Below are 6,000 nucleotides of genomic sequence, written 5' to 3'. Positions count from 1 at the left end.
ACCCAAATACCTTACCCACCCTACCCCTCTGACCCAAATACCTTATCCACCCTACCCCACCCCCCCCCGACCCAAATACCTTATCCACCCTACCCCACCCCCCCCCGACCCAAATACCTTACCCACCCTACGCCCCCGACCCAAATACGTTATCCAGCCTACCCCCCCGACCCAAATACCTTACCCACCCTACCCCCCTGACCCAAATACCTTATCCACCCTCCCCCCCCGACCCAAATACCTTACCCACCCTACCCCCCCAACCCAAATACCTTTCCCACCCTACCCCCCCCCGACCCATATACCTTACCCACCCTACCCCCCGACCCAAATACCTTATCCACCCTACCCCCCCCCCCGACCCAAATACCTTATCCACCCTACCCCCCCGACCCAAATACCTTACCCACCCTACCCCCCCGACCCAAATACCTTACCCACCCTACCCCCCGACCCAAATACCTTACCCACCGTACCGCCCCCCCCGACCCAAATACCTTACCCACCCTACCCCCCCGACCCAAATACCTTATCCACCCTACCCCCCGACCCAAATACCTTACCCACCCTACCCCCCTGACCCAAATACCTTATCCACCCTACCCCCCCGACCCAAATACCTTACCCACGCTACCCCCCCGACCCAAATACCTTACCCACCCTACCCCTGACCCAAATACCTTACCCACCCTACCCCGCGACCCAAATACTTTACCCACCCTACCCCTGACCCAAATACCTTATCCACCCTACCCCCCCCCATCCAAATACCTTATCCACCCTACCCCCCCCGACCCAAATACCTTACCCACCCTACCCCCCCCGACCCAAATACCTTACACACTCTACCCCCGATCCAAATACCTTACCCACCGTACCGCCCCCCCCGACCCAAATACCTTACCCACCCTACCCCCCGACCCAAATACCTTACCCACCCTACCCCCCGTCCCAATCACCTTACCCACCCTCCCCCCCGACCCAAATACCTTATCCACCCTATCCCCCCCGACCCAAATACCTTATTCACCCTACCCCCCCGAACCAAATACCTTATCCACCCTACCCCCCCGACCCAAATACCTTATTCACCCTACCCCCCCGAACCAAATACCTTATCCACCCTACCCCCCAACCCAAATACCTTACCCACCCTACCCCCCGACCCAAATAACTTATCCACCCTACCCCCCGACCCAAATAACTTATCCACCCTACCCCCCAACCCAAATACCTTATCCACCCTACCCCCCAACCCAAATACCTTACCCACTCTACCCACCGCGACCCAAATACCTTACCGACCCTACCCCCCCGACCCAAATAACTTACCCATCCTACCCCCCAACCCAAATACCTTACCCACTCTAACCCCCCGACTCAAATACCTTATCCACCCTACCCCCCCGACCCAAATACCTTACCCACCCTACCCCCCCGACCCAAATGCCTTACCCACCCTACCCCCCTGACCCAAATACCTTACCCACCCTCCCCCCCCGACCCAAATACCTTACCCACCCTCCCCCCCCGACCCAAATACCTTACCCACCCTACCCCCCGACCCAAATAACTTATCGACCCTACGCCCCGACCCAAATACCTTACCCCCCCTACCCCCCCGACCCAAATACCTTTCCCACCCTACCCCCCCGACCCAAATACCTTACCCACCCTACCCCCCCGACCCAAATACCTTACCCACCCTACCCCCCCGACCCAAATACCTTACCCACCCTACCCCCCCGACCCAAATACCTTTCCCACCCTACCCCCCCGACCCAAATACCTTACCCACCCTACCCCCCGACCCAAATAACTTATCGACCCTACGCCCCGACCCAAATACCTTACCCCCCCTACCCCCCCGACCCAAATACCTTTCCCACCCTACCCCCCCGACCCAAATACCTTACCCACCCTACCCCCCCGACCCAAATACCTTACCCACCCTACCCCCCCGACCCAAATACCTTACCCACCCTACCCCCCCGACCCAAATACCTTTCCCACCCTACCCCCCCGACCCAAATACCTTACCCACCCTACCCCCCCGACCCAAATACCTTACCCACCCTACCCCCCCGACCCAAATACCTTACCCACCCTACCCCTCTGACCCAAATACCTTATCCACCCTACCCCACCCCCCCCCGACCCAAATACCTTATCCACCCTACCCCACCCCCCCCCGACCCATATACCTTATCCACCCTAACCCCCCCGACCCAAATACGTTATCCAGCCTACCCCCCCGACCCAAACACGTTATCCAGCCTACCCCCCCGACCCAAATACCTTACCCACCCTACGCCCCCGACCCAAATACGTTATCCAGCCTACCCCCCCCCCGACCCAAATACCTTACCCACCCTACCCCCCTGACCCAAATACCTTATCCACCCTCCCCCCCCGACCCAAATACCTTACCCACCCTACCCCCCCAACCCAAATACCTTTCCCACCCTACCCCCCCCCGACCCATATACCTTACCCACCCTACCCCCCGACCCAAATACCTTATCCACCCTACCCCCACCCCGACCCAAATACTTTACCCACCCTACCCCCCGACCCAAATACCTTATCCACCCTACCCCCCCGACCCAAATACCTTATCCACCCTACCCCCCCGACCCAAACACCTTACCCACCCTACCCCCCCCGACCCAAATAACTTACACACCCTACCCCCCGACCCAAATACCTTACCCACCCTAACCCCCCCCGACCCAAATACATTATCCACCCTACCCCCCCGACCCAAATACCTTACCCACCCTACCCCCCCGACCCAAATACCTTATCCACCCTACCCCCCCGACCCAAATACCTTACCCACCCTACCCCCCCAACCCAAATACCTTACCCACCCTACCCCCCCCGACCCAAATACCTTACCCACCCTACCCCCCCGACCCAAATACCTTATCCACCCTACCCCCCCGACCCAAATACCTTACCCACCCTACCCCCCCGACCCAAATACCTTATCCACCCTAACACCCCCCGACCCAAATACCTTACCCACCCTACCCCCCGACCCAAATACGTTATCCACCCTACCCTCCCCCCAATCCAAATACCTTACCCACCTTACCCCCACCGACCCAAATTCCTTACACATCCTACCCCCCGACCCAAATACCTTACCCACCCTACCCCCCCCGACCCAAATACCTTACCCACCCTACCCCCCGACCCAAATACCTTACCCACCCTACCCCCGACCCAAATACCTTACCCACCCTACCCACCTGACCCAATTACGTTATCCACCCAATCCCCCCCAACCCAAATACCTTACCCACCCTACCCCCCGACCCAAATACCTTACCCACCCTACCCCCGACCCAAATACCTTACCCACCCTACCCACCTGACCCAATTACGTTATCCACCCAATCCCCCCCAACCCAAATACCTTACCCACCCTACCCCCGCTGACCCAAATACCTTACCCACCCTACCCCCCCGACCCAAATACCTTACCCACCCTTCCCCCCCCCACCCAAATACCTTACACACCCCACCCCCCGACCCAAATACCTTACCCACCCTACCCCCCCCCGACCCAAATACCTTACCCACCCTACCCCCCCGACCCAAATACCTTACCCACCCTACCCCCCCCGACCCAAATACCTTACCCACCCAATCCCCCCCAACCCAAATACCTTACCCACCCTACCCCCGACCCAAATACCTTACCCACCCTACCCCCCCGACCCAAATACCTTACCCACTCTACCGCCCCCCCCCGACCCAAATACCTTACCCACTCTACCACCCCAATCCAAATACCTGATCCACCCTACCCCCCCGACCCTAATACCTTACGCACCCTACCCCCCCCCCAATCCAAATACCTGATCCACCCTACCCCCCCGACCCAAATACCTTACACACCCTACCCCCCCAACCCAAATACCTTTCCCACCCTACCCCCCCGACCCAAATACCTTTCCCACCCTACCCCCCCCCGACCCAAATACCTTACCCATCCTACCCCCCCCCCGACCCAAATACCTTACCCACTCTACCCCCCCCCGACCCAAATACCTTACCCACCCTACCCCCCCCCCGACCCAAATACCTTACCCACCCAATCCCCCCCAACCCAAATACCTTACCCACTCTACCCCCCCCCGACCCAAATACCTTTCCCACCCTACCCCCCTGACCCAAATACCTTATCCACCCTCCCCCCCGACACAAATACCTTACCCACCCTACCCCCCTGACCCAAATACCTTACCCACCCTACCCCCCCCGACCCAAATACCTTACCCACCCTACCCCCCTGACCCAAATACCTTACACACCCAACCCCCCCGAACCAAATACCTTACCCACCCTACCCCCCTGACCCTAATACCTTACCCACTCTACTCCCCCCGACCCAAATACCTTCCCCACCCTACCCCCCGACCCAAAAACCTTACCCACCCTACCCCCCCGACCCAAATACCTTCCCCACCCTACCCCCCGACCCAAATACCTTCCCCACCCTACCCCCCGACCCAAATACCTTACCCACCCTAACCCCCGACCCAAATACCTTACCCACCCTACCCCCCCGACCCAAATAACTTATCCACTCTACCCCCCCGACCCAAATACCTTACCCACCCTACCGCCCCGACCCAAATACCTTACCCACCCTACCGCCCCCCCCCGACCCAAATACCTTAACCACTCTACTCCCCCCGACCCAAATACCTTATCCACTCTACCCCCCCTACCCAAATACCTTATCCACCCTACCCCCCCGACCCAAATACCTTAACCACTCTACGCCCCCGACCCAAATACCTTACCCACCCTACCCCCCCCGACCCAAATACCTTATCCACTCTACTCCCCCCGACCCAAATACCTTACCCACCCTACCCCCCCGACCCAAATACCTTATCCACCCTACCCCCCCGACCCAAATACCTTATCCACCCTACCCCCTGACCCAAATACCTTACTCACCCTACCCCCCCGACCCAAATACCCTAACCACTCTACCCCCCCGACCCAAATACCTTAACCACTCTACCCCCCCGACCCAAATACCTTACCCACCCTACCGCCCCCCCCCCGACCCAAATACCTTAACCACTCTACTCCCCCCGACCCAAATACCTTATCCACTCTACCCCCCCAACCCAAATTCCTTATCCACCCTACGCCCCCGACCCAAATACCTTACCCACCCTACCCCCCCCGACCCAAATACCTTATCCACCCTACCCCCCCGACCCAAATACCTTAACCACTCTACTCCCCCGACCCAAATACCTTACCCACCCTACCCCCCCGACCCAAATACCTTACCCACACCTTCCCCCCGACCCAAATACCTTACCCACCCTACCCCCCGACCCAAATACCTTACCCACCCTACCCCCCCCGACCCAAATACCTTACCCACCTACCCCCCCTACCCAAATACCTTACCCACTCTACCCCCCCGACCTTAATACCTTACCCACCCTACCGCCCCCCCCGACCCAAATACCTTACCCACTACTCCCCCCGACCCAAATACCTTACCCACCCTACCCCCCCTCACCCAAATACCTTACCCACCCTACCCCCCCTGACCCAAATACCTTACCCACCCTACCCCCGACCCAAATACCTTACCCACCCTACCCCCCCGACCCAAGTACCTTACCCACCCTACACCCCCCGACCCAAATACCTTACCCACCCTACCCCCCCGACCCAAATACCTTAACCACCCTACCCCCCCCCGACCCAAATACCTTACACATCCTACCCCCCGACCCAAATACGTTATCCACCCTCCCCCCCCCAATCTAAATACCTTACCCACCCTACCCCCCCCGACCCAAATTCCTTACACATCCTACCCCCCGACCCAATTACGTTATCCACCCTACTCCCCCCCTCCGACCCAAGTACCTTACCCACCCTACACCCCCCGACCCAAATACCTTACCCACCCTACCCCCCCGACCCAAATACCTTTCCCACCCTACCCCC

This window comes from Cetorhinus maximus, unplaced genomic scaffold (assembly GCF_964194155.1).
Source record: "Cetorhinus maximus unplaced genomic scaffold, sCetMax3.hap1.1 HAP1_SCAFFOLD_2152, whole genome shotgun sequence".
Taxonomy (NCBI): Eukaryota; Metazoa; Chordata; class Chondrichthyes; order Lamniformes; family Cetorhinidae; genus Cetorhinus; species Cetorhinus maximus.
The sequence above is the reverse complement of the archived record's forward strand: the minus strand, read 5'-3'. Positions refer to the sequence as shown.